This window comes from Protopterus annectens, chromosome 6.part0 (assembly GCF_019279795.1).
Source record: "Protopterus annectens isolate FY-2018-M chromosome 6.part0, PAN1.0, whole genome shotgun sequence".
Lineage (NCBI taxonomy): Eukaryota > Metazoa > Chordata > Ceratodontiformes > Protopteridae > Protopterus > Protopterus annectens.
Genome location: NC_056737.1, coordinates 412,403,008 through 412,419,238, shown reverse-complemented (window position 1 = coordinate 412,419,238; position 16,231 = coordinate 412,403,008). Strand labels below are relative to the sequence as shown.

The 16,231-nt window shown below is 37.8% G+C and overlaps 1 protein-coding gene across 1 annotated transcript in view; it reads right to left on the bottom strand.

Moving 5' to 3' along the window:
- Positions 1 to 16,231, bottom strand: part of RYR3 (ryanodine receptor 3) — a 3,250,282-nt gene that overhangs the window by 1,871,736 nt on the left and 1,362,315 nt on the right. The gene's annotated exons all lie outside the window — the stretch shown is intronic.

Genomic DNA, 16,231 nt, shown 5'->3' with positions numbered 1-16,231 from the left:
CTTATCCAGCTTCAGCACCAATGCCCAGCACTTCTGGGAGCCAGTCTGGCAGGACTGCCTCTGCTATCCTGCACTACCTGCACCCTCAGGTAGTTCTGCCTCAGAGGCTGGTCCAGGGCTACCCTCTGGGAGCAGTGTCAGAAGTGGTGATTTCATTACTTGCAGCGAGTTGCCAGGGATGACATGTAGAGTGGTGCACCACATCAATGGTGCATGCTTACGCCAAATGGAGAGGCTGATCTCTCTCATGTTCTGTACAAGGAGACATCAAGCATTCCAGCCACCTGCTGAGTAAGGTGACAATGATGACAGTCCAGTGAGTGAGGACTCAATTCTCACTGTCACCAACATTGATGCCCATTGTCCTGGGTTGTCCTCACTCTCACCCGAATCATGGTGTTCTCCAACCTTTTGTATTCATCACCATCCTTGTCTTTTATCTTGTCTTGTCTGTCTGCAATTGCTTCCTCACCTACACAACTTACCTGCCCAGACATACCTATGTCCCTTCCCTGACATTCCTGTCTCTCTCAAATAAAAAATAAATGGGCACCTGTCCCAACAAAATAAAAAAATTGCCTCATACATATCTCTCCAGTTCACACGTGTCATCTTGGCACACTTGATTTGGTCCAATTGGCTATACAACATGATTGCATTGTAGTCAGCCCTCTTTGTGGAGGTGACAGTCCAAATTCAGTTAATATTATGCATATATTTTCAGTTTACACTGTTAAAGAATAGATACCAATCATTCTTTCCTATCTCCCTCCTGCAGATTCCTATACTGCTTTCCCTTTGTTCTTCCCCCTCCTTGCTCCCCATTTCACCACTTTCCTGTCTACCACATTTTAGCACCTTTAATCTGGACAAAAAATAGAATCACACACAATATGCATAAGTAGCAGAAAAAGCAATGGATCCCTTGAGTTTTTGGGCTTCATGTTTGCGCAGACGTGTGCATTGCACACCAATGTGTAGCAATGGTAAAAAGCAGCAAACTGCTGTGGTTAGGTCTGTGCAATGCCGCTTAACCCTGCTGTGCTATGCCAACACACAGCTATACATGTACTATAAAGAATTCATGTCATTGCATTATCAATGTTTATTGAAAAATATTTAAAGGTATTAGATACACCTATATTTAAACCCAGTATCATCTGAGCTCAAAAGAAACATGTATCAGTGCATTAACACATGTTGCCAGAGTCAGCTAAGCACCAGGTACATTTCATACAGTCAATACTAATTCTCACACTTTAGCAATGTGGCTTATGTTTGTGCATTGCTTAGCTAAGTGCAAACATGAATAGTACTGGAAATGTGCATCTTGCATGCATGCATACTTTGCCAACTGTCACACAAATCCACTGCTTGCTGCTCTATGGAAAAGTAAATATTATTATGTATTACTGCTCTTTACTGTCCATTTCTTATCTATGATATGAAATTATATGTGGAAACATAAGAACCTGAAGGCCATATATAACAATATGTCACATATTTACAATGCAGCCATGTATTCTCTCCCCCCAAGCACTGCAGTTCTGATGTCTCAGTACTTTTTCCACACATATATCACCTACAATACAGAAAGTAATATCCAAGGTTGTGTGATATGCAATGCACATCCATCTGTTAACATGCAGAACTACAACTATTGACCCATACGTCTAAAAAGCCTTATCTGCAAAGCTAGGGAAGGAATCAGCATGGACCTTATCCACAGGGACATAGTTGACCTTCAGCACACTTGACCTGACTCATTTTGTTTTTGTCAAAGGTAGAGCTTGCTTATTAAACCTATGGACTTCTTTGATACTGACCCCAAAGACCTGGATGAGGGATAACAGGACATACCTGCCTATGTTGAGTTATCCATGGCCTTGACGCTATCCACCATTCAAGTCTCATAATGAAAATCTCTCACCTGGGAATTAAACCATATATTCCTAGATGGATAGCCAACTGGCTTGCTGACAGAGCACACACTGTCAAAGTTGGGGAGTGCACCTCCACCACTAGCACACTTACCACTGGTATACCACAATGATCTGTGCTGGGTCCTCAGTTGTTTGGACACTATTTATCTGAAGCCCAGGCAACTGTGGATTGCCTGTGCTTTACCATGTTTTCAGATGACTGTTACATGGACATACTCATATAGAGTCCCCCAGTGATGGTAATGTACTACAGAAGGGGCTGACACAGACAAATGACTGGTGTCAAACTCACACACTGAACCTTAAGGCAAACAATGCCACATTGACACATTTGGCAATGAGATATCCCTGCTAATAATGATATACACAGCACCCCTTTAAGTTCAAACACAGTGTTGTGAGACTTGGTAACACATGTTGATAGCAATCTACACTTTAATCACTATGTGTCAGTAGTGGCGAGACATACATTCTGCATTGTTCTCTTCTGTGTGTACCTCACTAGACACCTGCAACAATTAGAGAAACCACAGAGATCTGTGACTGGGACAATCAAGGGCCTCCAAAACATGACATGCATGGAGAGACTGATAGACATGTCCCTGTACTCAGTATCATGCAGACTGCTGAGAAGTGACCTATACCTAGCCTACAGAGCAGTCTGAGACTCTGTATGTGTGTGTGTGTGTGTGTGTGTGTGTGTGTGTGTGTGTGTGTGTGTGTGTCTAGACAGAAGAGCAGAATTGTGTATCTTACAGTTACTGCTCCAATACCATAAATTGACAGCATTTTGATACTTGCACATGCCTACACATCCATTTCATGCAGACCTCCCAACATCTGCTCTGCCACATAGCCTACTGATGTCATCCAGTATAAGTTGATATGCACTCTTGCAAAAGTCAGACTTGTACCGTGGAACTTGCGTAAAGTACTGAGTTCTATAGTCTATGTACTTAGGTAAGTAGGGGTTCTGTTCTCACTGCAGTCAACTGTGTGTGTGTGTGTGTGTGTGTGTGTGTGTGTGTGTGTGTGTGTGTGTGTGTGCGTGTGTGTGCATCTTGACAGAACAGCAGAAGTGTGCATCTTACATCATTTACTGCTCCAATGCCATGGAATGACAGCATTTTGATACTTACACATGCCTACATATCCATTTCATGCAGGCTTCCCAACATCTGATCTCCCACATAGCTTGCTGATGTCATCCACTATAAGTTGACCTGCACTCTTGTAAAAGTTAGTCTTGTGCTGTGGTGCTTGCACAAAGTACTGAGTTCTGTAGTCTGTATACTTAGGTAGGGGTTGTGTTCTCACTGCAGTCAACTGTGTGTGTGTGTGTGTGTGTGTGTGTGTGTGTGTGTGTGTGTGTGTGTCTAGACAGAAGAGCAGAATTGTGCCTATGCATCCATTTCACGCAGGCCTCCCAACATCTGCTCTGCCACATAGCCTGCTGATGTCATCCAGTATAAGTTGACTTGCACTCTTGTAAAAGTCAGACATGTGCCGTGGTACTTGCGTAAAGTACTGAGTTCTATAGTCTATGTACTTAGGTAAGTAGGGGATCTGTTCTCACTGCAGTCAACTGTGTGTGTGTGTGTGTGTGTGTGTGTGTGTGTGTGTGTGTGTGTGTGTATGTGGGTGCGTGTGCATCTAGTCAGAACAGCAGAAGTGTGCATCTTACAATTACTGCTCCAATGTCATGGATTGACAGCATTTTGAAACTTGCACATGCCTACATATCCATTTCATGCAGGCCTCCCAACATCTGCTCTCCCACATAGCCTGCTGATGTCATCCACTATAAGTTGACCTGCACTCTTGTAAAAGTTAGTCTTGTGCTGCGGTGCTTGCACACAGTACTGAGTCCTGTAGTCTGTATACATAGGTAGGGGTTGTGTTCTCACTGCAGTCAACTGTGTGTGTGTGTGTGTGTGTGTGTGTGTGTGTGTGTGTGTGTGTGTGTGTGTGTCTAGACAGAAGAGCAGAATTGTGCCTATGCATCCATTTCACGCAGGCCTCCCAACATCCGCTCTGCCACATAGCCTGCTGATGTCATCCAGTATAAGTTGACCTGCACTCTTGTAAAAGTCAGACATGTGCCGTGGCACTTGCGTAAAGTACTGAGTTCTATAGTCTATGTACTTAGGTAAGTAGGGGATCTGTTCTCACTGCAGTCAACTGTGTGTGTGTGTGTGTGTGTGTGTGTGTGTGTGTGTGTGTGTGTGTGTGTGTGTGTGTGTGTATATGTATGTGGGTGAGTGTGCATCTAGTCAGAACAGCAGAAGTGTGCATCTTACAATTACTGCTCCAATACCATGGATTGACAACATTTTGATACTTGCACATGCCTACATATCCATTTCATGCAGGCCTCCCAACATCTGCTCTCCCACATGGCCTGCTGATGTCATCCACTATAAGTTGACCTGCACTCTTGTAAAAGTTAGTCTTGTGCTGCGGTGCTTGCACACAGTACTGAGTCCTGTAGTCTGTATACTTAGGTAGGGGTTGTGTTCTCACTGCAGTCAACTGTGTGTATGTGTGTGTGTGTGTGTGTGTGTGTGTGTGTGTGTGTGTGTGTGTGTGTGTGTGTGTGTGTGTGTGTGTGTGTGTGTGCTCTTGTTTGAGATTACAAAGAGAATTTTGCACCAGCATGTGCAACACTGTTATTACCATATTTTCCTCAACAGGGAATGCTGATGTCATCAGCTATAAAGTGCTGTCTGAGACACTCCAAGTTAGACTTGTGCCATGGCACTTGCATACAGTACTTAGGTAGGGATTCTATTCTCACTGCAGTCAGCTGTGTGTGTGTGTGTGTGTGTGTGTGTGTGTGTGTGTGTGTGTAGGTGTGTGTGTGTGTGTAGGTGTGCTCACACGAGTGTGTGCATGCACACTATTGCTTGACATTACAGAATGCATTTTAGGCTGAATTGTGGAACACTATTATTACCATATTCTTCTCAACAGACACTACTGATGTCATCAGCTATAAAGTGTTGTCTGAGACAGACATGACCTGTGGTGGTTGCCTTAAATACAGATGTCTGTAGTCTGTGTACTTAGATAGGTAGGGTTTTGTATTCACACTGCGGACAACTGGTGTGTGTGTTTGTGCTCTTGCTTGACATTACATAGACACTTTTACACCTGCATGTAAGACACTGCTATTACCATATTTTCCTCAACAGGCACTGCTGATGTCATCAGCTACATCAGTTTTGTCAATATGCACTATTCACAACAGGGCAGGGTCAGAGACTGATCTGGAGGCCAGGCAGAAGTCACCTCCTATAAGATACAGATTACATTGACATGGCATTCAGTCACTCCACATATATCATGGCATGGTTTGTAGTCCCTGTGTTTTCTTTATGAGAAAGCCCTGTGGCCTGTCTAGTTGCTGCATGTGTCTGGAGAGGTACATGCAAAAGGGAGCTTTATATTCTATTAGTGTTCTGATGAGGTTTGAGTACAGTGCTGTCATATAGTCCTAAGATATGAATATGATGTCATGACATATGATGTGTACAACATAGCCTTTCAATGCCAGTGTGGACACTTGGTGGTCAAAGTTCAGATTGCTATCTACATGTGTTTTCAGTGGCTGCATCACTAGGTTTCAGCATAGCAGGACTGTTGTCAATGCTGTAATCAACACGGACTTCTACTTTTTAGAAGGGCAACATAAAGACACATTTATGCATTTATTTGCACATCGTGTAGATTTCTCACCAATTATTTGTCTATGTTGGCTCCTACTATAGTATGTTATCATGCTTGATGAACTCAGTGATTATACCCAATATGCAAGAATCAGTAAATCTGGTAAACCAAAGGCAGTATACTTTAGCCTGAACTGTCAAGAAATAAATTCCAAACAGAAAAGGGCCAAGCACAGATCCCTAGGGTTTGCCAATGGTGACAGCTCTACTGATACATGTTGATTCACCAAGTTTCACAGTATATGTTCTGTCTGTGAGCCAAATGGTTACCCATCTAGTGATGTAAGGGTTACTCCACAGCTGGGAGGATTTCTCAATGATACCTGCATGGTGGATTGTGTCCAAACCCTAGGCCAGACCATGATAGGCAGTATGCACTGTCTTACCTTCATCCAAGCTTATCACATGGAAAACATGGGCTGTGACAACATCACAGATCACCTATGGCATGACTCGGCACATATACCTTCCTGATACAGTTGAATACACACTTCACAACACCCTCCACAAAGGTTATGTTCCCGAGAAGGGTGTATATCAACATGCATCCATCTGAGTTGTGGGGACAGCACGTTATGCATGCATGTATAGAGACATCCTGATTCTCCTCAACTGTGAGGTACACCGACATGTCATCATGGACCTCTTCTAAATGGACATTAGTAATATTCTGGCTGTGTGCAACAGACCTGTGTCAGTTGTTAATGCTACACCATGTCTGTTACATCTGATAGATGTCCTCAAAGAGGTCATTAAGGGCATGTATGACAACAATATCATCTTGTGGAACTTGGCCAGTTCAAGGCATTTGACACAAATCCACATTGAGGTATTCAATCTACACTGTCATATGTGGCAATACACAGCTATATCACCAAGTGGGTAGACTAGTGTATCACATATGTGGCATCTCACTAAGTTGAAATGTGTGAAGTGACCTATATCTCAGGTCCAGTGATCAGGTATGTATATCAGGGCTGTCTGCTGGGCCCTTTCCTGTCATTAAGTATGGATATCACAGATGACATGCACATCCTGTGTCCAAATAATGGCCTGAAGGGCTACATATTATAGGCAATCATTGACTCCAACTATGAAATTAGTATAATACAGTCAGTATCAACACATACCAAAAATTGCTGCCACATCCAAGACAACACCTGCAACGACAAGTCAGGAAAACCTAACACACAACCCAAATATAATGTGGGCATCACACCCTATAATCAGACCAGTAAGTATGTGACCTGTATCCTGGGGGAGATGGCAAGTGGAATGTCCACCAGCATGTGGCCACAGTGCTGTCTACTCCCTTGTATGTAGCAAAAATACTGAGTATGTGAAGGACATCCACATCAGAGGCCATAATATCTTCATAGTTCCCAGCCTTCATGCACCCCTTCTTCAAGTACCTCTCTGCACATCACTTCCAGTGATGTGTAACTGAAGCATACCACATTTGTCACATTGAGCTGTCACATAGCTTATTGGCCATACATAGGTATTCTTTTTGTGGCATATACATGACTGTCTGATGGTGCAGAACACAAATCAAGTTGTGTGCTACCTGCTCTGCTGATGCACACATTACATACATAGGTGTTTGACAACATTAATGGCATGGATATCATTTGTGGAACTAACCTGTATTTGTTATAATGTGCCATACAGGTAAAGCAGTGTCCCTTCTAACACCTCCAGCAGATGTTACAGTGCCAGAACAATGTACATGGTTACCCTCATAGAGTGTAGATGTAGCATAACAGTTGTTCATGTATATTTGTGCAGAATCATCTCATCATTCTAAATCACATATGTTATGCCAGAGGCATGGGATTACTGGTGGTACTATTTTGATAATGTCCATGATTGTGGTTGGTTCTTTTAATGTTTTCTATTAGTCTTTACCTGTGTCCCACATGCTGGAGACCTCTGCTGAGATTACACTTATATTTGTGAAAATCAGTTTGCATAACTTCACAAAATGCACCCTACCCCAATTGCATGTCAGATCGTTAATAGATGCCCTCTGCATTATTCATGTGAGGATGCTTATCTCACACAGACATCCTCGTCATTATGTCACCTTGTGTGACAGTCACATAAAACACATTTTCACTGTGTAGTGCCTAGTGAACAATATAGATATGTGATTGGTGTTACTGTACAACCATCTATCATTGACATGGCTTCATCTGATGTACATTAGGGTGTTTCACCTGTCCTGTTTCCATGTGTTCATTCCTACAAGCCATCTTTGTGTCTCTATTCAATACACACACTTCCCCTGAGTGTTTATTGTAGATGGCAGTCCATGTACCATTACAGATCATTTACACAGCTTTAGTACAGCATACCAGAAATGGGCTATCACAATACTCTACACTGTAGATATACTGTCCTCTACTGTGTTTGGACCAAATACTTTACATTCATACCTCTCAGCTGTCCACATATTCACATGATGTCCAGATGTCTATATAAACCAATCAACTAATGTGTGCCTTTTGCCCCCTGGATACTATGTGTAAAACAGACCCAGAATAAGTGGGTTTAACAACTAGGAACACAGCATCAGGAGGTCCAAATTAAGGGCATGAAAAGGTTATATAGCTTGAAACAATAATGTGGAGAGGAGAGTTTTATGATGCTTTAATAAACCAAAATAAGTGATTGTAGATGTTTTCCCCACAGAGTTAGATTTTGGTCTAAATAATTTCAGTATTACAGATGATTGTGTGTTGCTGCCATGATTACATAAGAAACATGCAAGCAGATCCATACAAGATTTCCAGATAATGTATTTAACACGTTCTTACTTCATTTATATTAGTAAAGGTCATGATAACTCTAATAAAGTTAATGTTATCACAATTAATTACTTTAATGTTTATAAAAGGTTGGCAACTGACATGCAATACAGTCTAAAAGGAAATTCTGTTTGTTGCTTTTCTTTTAGTATGCCTTACAATGTATCACATGTATCAATGTTTGATTATGAATGTGCATGTAGCTTGCAATTATTAATTCCAAAGACTTAAAAATTAAAACAGGGAATTAAGGAAATCTCTGAAGAACTACAGGCATATATCTATGTTTATCAAACTAAGTGATACTAGCAAAATATGACATGCTGGAGAGAGGAATATATGACTGCAAAGAAAAGTACAGCTGGAGACAAACATGTGTGTGTTTTATGACATCCCTCTCTGCAAAAAAAGGTACAGGTACTTTCACATATGAATTTACCTAGCATGCAACTAAAGACTGGAAGAAAAGAATGTAAAATCAGGTCATATTTGAAATCACTGATTCTGAATGGAGCAATGAGTCAGAGGCTACAAAATTTCTGATTTGTAGACAGCGGATGTATATGCCATTTACACCATAATTTAACTATAGGTTAAGAGGCAGATGTCTACTGAGTAAAAGTTTCAGAGTACTTCAAATAGTCCACAAGAATAAAACAAAGAAGTCCAATGCTCTAAAACTCTAGAATTTTTAATGAAACAAATGACAAAGCTTTCAAGTAAAAACTCTTCATCGGTGTGTAAAATACAAGACTTTTACAGACCTTATAAATAATGTGCAGCCAATCAACTCATACAGTCAATTAACTTCATTTAAATTCATTTAAAATGCACAGTAGTAAAAATCAAATGAGAACATTAATGCATTAAAAGTACATTCTAAATAAAATGCTATTGTAAGCCAGAAATAAGCAACTAATCAAAACATATATAATACATCATAAATGACACCATGTTTATCTTTTAAAATTGGTTTAATGCTAATATTAGTATTAAGTCCAGGAAAGTGGTCAGCTTGAAAATAATGAATGTATTTGTATTCAAACATTTCTGTCTTATTTATAATATCCCCCCACACTATTATTCACAAAAATAACTTGTAAAATCCTGAACTTAAATTTAGGTTGTGGTCCTTCACTAGATACATGCTTGGCTAAAGCATTTGTTAAGACATTTCTACATACATCTGAAATATGTGCACTTATCCTGTCTTTCAGCCTTTTATTGGTTTTACCAATATAAAAACAATTGCATTGTATATAGTGAGCAAAATATATAACATTTTCTGTAGTTCAAATACCCCTTGCTCTAAATGAAAAGCTTTCCCCACTGACAGGAAGATTAAAGGATAAATCAGTGCAGTTGTCTACACAGTGGGCACAATTATAACAGGGGACAGTACCCATCTTTATTATATTGTTACTAGATTTTTTCTTCTTATTCACATCTTTATAACAAAGATATTGTTTTAAATGATTTTCTCTGTTATAAACAAACTGTGGTTTTTCCCCTATTAGTTAACTGATTTTTTGATTAGATGTTAAAAGCATCCAATGTCTTCTAATTATATCTCTTAGAATATCAGAGTGTCTACTGTATTTCATAATATAGTTAATCTGGCCTTTTATCTTGTCCATAACTATAGTAAGATTAACCTCAGTATAAATTGTATTCATAAAATAAGGTTTAGCTGCATCTTTTCTCAGCTGTTTTACTGTATCTTTAGATTTATTAATAAGATGTATATCATATCGCTTGCTCCTAAAATCAGCTGCCATTCCTTCCATTTCACTAATAAACGTCCCTTCCTCGGTGTCAACCTACTAGCTCTCATAAATTGACTCTTAATAACATCTCTGAAAACATGTTTAGGGTGCATACTCTCAGAGTGAACATACTTAACATCTTGTACTTGTTTCCTATAGATGGAAGTATTCAATGAGCAATCTTTCTTGGCGACTATGACATCCAGGAAATTAATAGTTTCCATAGATGTATTAACTTAAGACATGCAATCGGTCAGTTCTAACTTGAGTCTGTTCTTCTATTGTGCGTTTTGCTCTTGCCCATGAAAAAATGTTTTTATTATTAAATGCATTAATGTCCCATAGTAATTTCCTTTTTTTGTTGCAATTAAGCCATTTTCAAACATTTTAAGTTATTCAAGTAACTTCTCATAGTCTATTGAGACTTGAGTAAAATAGGGAGAATTTGTAACAGTGTTCTCTAGTGTCTCGATCTCTGCAGCCAGTTCTATTTCATGTTTATGGAAAAAGTCATTCATCAGATGCATGTATTCAGCACTAAGTTGCAAATTTAATTCCTGCTATTTGAACAAAAGTTCTTCATATTTATTTCCAAAAGTCGGCATTTTTGTAAATCTTAAACCCCTAGGGACAATGCTGACTTGCAGGTACACATTGAAACTCAGTCTCTGCCATTGTAGTCTTCTTATATTGCTCAGCTTTAAAATGTAAAACTTTTAAAGTCTGCTGTAATTACTGACTTCAGTAGCAGTAGAAGCATTAGTTGAACCTGTAGAAACACCTTCAGGAATTGTTGCACATATAATAAAAAGTGGATTGTTGTCAACCATAAGAAATACACGTATTTTATCCATTCTGCTCACAGTACACTAGGCAACATGTATCTGAGCAGTAGTAGTAAAAGAACATTCAGGCTTGCATAACAGAAATAAAGAGCATACTGCAGATGATACCAAGAAAAATAGCCAAAAAAATCCAAATAAATCACCAAAGTAGTTAAAGGACTTCAACGTACAATTAGATATCAGTCCACAAGAATAAAACAAATTAGTCCAATACTCTAAAACTCTAGAATTTTTAATGAAACAAATGACAAAGTTTTCAAGTAAAAACTCTCCATCAGTGTGTAAAATACAAGACCTTTACAGACCTTATAAATTATGTGCAGCTAATAAACTCATACAATCAATTAACTTCATTTAAATTCATTACCACTACCATCAGAAACAAGGTGTAATGATGAGGACCCCTCGTCGCTAACACCTATGCTAACCTTGTACTAGCGAGATGGGAGGAACAGCATATATATATATATATATATATATATATATATATATATATATATATATATATATATATATATATATATATATATATATATATATATGTATATATATATATATAAAACAATGAGGAATATTTAGAAAGAGTAATAAGCTCTTCTATAAGCGCTTTGTGGACGACATATTCCTTTTATGGAATGGATCAGCAAGTGAACTGGAGAACTTTGTTATCATTTACAGTCTACTACTAATTTCTTGCAGTTTGAATTTAATACATCTATGGAAACTTTTAATTTCCTAAATGTCATAGTCACCAAGGAAGATTGCTCATTGAATACTGCCATCTATAGGAAAAAAGTACAAGCTGTTAAGAGTGGCCACTCTGCGAGTATGCACCCTAAACATGTTTTCAGAGGTGTTATTAAGAGTCAATTTATGAGAGCTAGTAGGTTGAGCACCAAGGAAGGGACATTTATTAGTGAAATGGAAGGAATGGCAGCTGATTTTAAGAGCAAGGGATATCATATACATCTTATTAATAAATCTAAAGATACAGTAAAACAGCTGAAAAAAGATGCAGCTAAACCTTATTTTATGAATATAGCTAATACTGAGGTTAATCCTACTTTAGTTAAGGACAAGAGAAAAGACGAGATTGACTATATTAAGAAATACAATAGACATTCTGATATTATAAGAGATATAATTAGAAGAAGTTGGATGATTTTAACATTAAATCAAGAAATTGGTGAACTAATGGGAAAAAACACAATTTGTTTAGAAGAGAGAAAATAATTTAAAACAATATCTTTGTTATAAACATGCTAATAATAAGAAAAAATCTAATAATATGAAAAAGATGGGTACTGCCCCCTGTTATAACTGTGTCCATTGTGTAGACATCTACACTGATTTATCCTTTAAATATCCTATTAGTAGAGAAAGCTTTTCATTTAGAGCAAGGGGTATGTACACTACAGAAAATGTTATACATATTGCTCACTGTATAAAATGCAATAGTTTTTATATTGGTAAAACCAATAAAAGGCTGAAAGACAGGATAAGTGCACATCTTTCAGATGTATGTAGAAATGTCTTAACAAATGCTTTAGGCAAGCATATATCTAGTGAAGGACAACAACATAAATTTAAGTTCAGGATTTTACAAGTTATTTTTGTGAATAATAGTGTGGGGGGTATTATAAATAAGACAGAAATGTTTGAATACAAATGGATTAATTATTTTCAAGCTGACCACTTTCCTGGACTTAATACTAGTGTTAGCATGAAACCAATTTTAAAAGATAAACATGGTGTCATTTAGGATATATTATATATGTTTTGATTTGCTGCCTATTTTTGGCTTATAATAGTATTTTATTTAGAATGTACTTTTAATGCTTTAATGTTCTTATTTGATTTTTACTACTGGGCGTTTTCGGAGTTTGGCCTAATGGTTAAGGTGTTTGCCTTACAAACACAAAGTGCAGGGTTTGAGTCTCACAAGGGATAACTGGCTACGCTTAAAATGGCTAACAAGGGCAGTTAGCCTAATACTAATCTATGAACCTATGAATTTAAATGAAGTTGATTGTATGAGTTGATTGGCTGCACATCATTTATAAGGTCTGTAAAAGTCTTGTATTTTACACACTGATGAAGAATTTTTATTTGAAAGCTTTGTCATTTGTTTCATTAAAATTCTAGAGTTTTAGAGGATTGGACTTCTTTGTATTATTCTTGTGGACTGATATCTAATTGTACTTTGAAGTCATTTAACTGCTTTGGTGATTTATTTGGATTTTTTTTAGTACTTCAGATAGTATGAAACAACTATATATAACATATCATTTATAAAAATACACATTTTATTTTAGCTCATGGGACAGTCATACAAGCATACATCCTGAACAACATAATAAGTTCCATCTTTTTGGTTAATCAGTATTCTAGAAAACAAGCAATGGTCTTCCTGAAATATTTGAGTCTTTGATCTGGTGGTATAAAAACATTCCCACCTTGATATGGTTAAATGAGTGAAAAGGATTTACTTACCCATGCCATTAATACAAATGATGCTTTAACACAAATATATTTTCACTTGATTTACAAAGTTCAGGTGGACTATTTTGTTATGTTGCTGATAATGTCACCTAGCCAGCACTGTTTGTCAATGCCTCACATAGTAGATAGCACATCCTATTTGCTGCAGATACATTGAATACAGTTTAATAAACTCAGAGGCTGTCAGAGGGCTTCTTTGATAGGAAGAGGGTAAGATCAGGCAGGATGATCAGAAAAGACTGAACTAAATGACATCATATAGGGTGTTTATTTATTTGTTTTTGTTGACTGGGAATGTCCGACTGGGGAAACAAAAACATTTTCAGCAGAGACCCAGGGAGAAAAACTCCATAATGAAATAGCATGTAATAGATAAGAAAATAATCATTCTTGATACACATAAATCAGAAATAAGTAAACAGAACTTTACATACATTTAGTACAATAGAAATAAAAAATTAAAATGAAATACAAAGAGAAAGGTTTGGTTTGGAAATAACTGGCAAAATATGTTCTCCTGAAGGAGATACTGAAGTGGCACAGTATTTACTGTTTTTTGCAGACTACCTACAGTGGATTCTGACCCTAGAACAACTGGATTTCTTTTGTAAATCATGTATGTTTGAAACTGACAGTGATATTGCTACTTACTGGCAAATGCACAGCCTGATGATGGAAAATAAATGACAAAAATGTTCCAGATTTGTTTGCAATACTAATAATTCATGATAATAGTTATGGTGCTGTTTTCTATTTGAAAAAGATAGAGAAACTAATCCTAATGGCAAGCACTATCCATCCCACCTGATCTGTACATAATTTGGGAGGTAAGTTACAGACTCTATTTATCTAGCAGCCTATCCCTCAACTATCTTTCCATCTTTGTAAGGATGCTTGCATGCCTATTAAATGCATTTTCAAATTCCTTGACAATTTAACCCTACTACCATTTCAAAAACATCAGTCTCTGTGACACAAGATTTCCTCACATCTACATAGTCTCAGTCTCATGGTATTAGACTATATTTACTAGTTCTTGCACATCTGTGTTTGAATGCTGCTACCTGGACTTCATGGATTTTGTAACAGTATTTAAAAGTTATCTCCCTATACCAAGCACTCAATCTCACTTTATACTGTTTCTGAGGCATTCCATACTTAATTTTTGTTATGGTCCCCAAAACTCACATTTATATTTGTGTCATAACTCTGATAAGATCTGAACCACTGCACTGACTACTCAAAATGTGGTCATCTCAACAACAGGTAAAGAAGGTTTAATATATTTTCTTTTTCCACTGGGAGTGCTCTTCCCTTTGTACCCCAACATTCTAACAGCCTTACATGATTTCAACCAATGTCTGTTTACTTTTACTTCATAGCATATGACTACTTCTAAATTCCTTCCCTCTTTTTGGTTGATACTACCTCATCATGATACCCCAGCTCAAATATGAACTAATTTCCCACACTGGTTTTTGCTTCCTAAGATATTCTGTTTTGAATTTAAGCTGTCATGTTTTAGATAATTCTTAAAGTTATGTCATTATTCCCATATTTCTGTTGATTTCTCCTGTATTAACCCAGTGTATAATCTATTGCATAGAGTTGTGCTCTCATCTTAAAAACAAACTTTTCCTTCCAGGCCCTCTGCAATTTCACTTATAAAGAAAACAAATAGAACAGAGTCAAAATCCATTCATCCATCCACAATCCCTTTTCTCATTTTCACACAAAGGATCTGGGTGTCATTTGAATATTGACAATCATCTAGAGTCAAGGTCCATTCCATTGGGTGGCCAGCTCTACCATGGCTCCACACCAAACACTTGCATGCACACTCAGAGCTACGGCCAATTTAGAGTGTTCAATCCACCTGCTACATGTCTATGGAATGTGGGAGGAAACTGCACCACCCACAGGAAAACCACACAAACACAGGGAGGACATGCAGGCTACATACAGAAGGCACCCCAGCCAAAAATTGAACCAAAGAACCTTTTACTATGAAAGGACAATGCTATCTGCTGTGACACTCTGCCATCCCCAAACAGATCCAGATATCCATCGGATTAAGCAGTTTCACAAATCATCCATCTCTGTTTTCAATCCTGAAGACTGGATAATAATTTTAGATTTAAAGTGGAAATATTACCCAAAGCCTGGAACATTCCACTGAGGGTACTTAAATCTAAATACTCAGACCTGTTGCACTGGTTATCAGAAAAGAGCAAGAACAAAGTATAAAATAGTTTTACAGCCATACAAGATATTTACCTCATACAGTATACAAGTCAGTTTTGGTAACACATATCAGCAAATAAAATAATAAGACTTGCCAGGGAATAAAGAAAGAAAGAAAAAACTAGAACAATTGGAAGAGTGTAAGGGTGAACTGAGTTATTTTCATTGATTAATTGTACATGGCATATCTGTTCTAAAAATATGCACTCAATTTTAGATTAAGGGACAGCCACTCAAACACAGATATTCAGTAACATACAGACATACTAAAGAGCCATTGCACATCCATTCACTTGTGGTACTGGTTCCCTCTTTGACACCAGGATTTTTTTTCCCATTTAGCTAGGTATGATTTCCTTGTACCTGACTTTGTTGCTTCCCTCGTGATTTTTA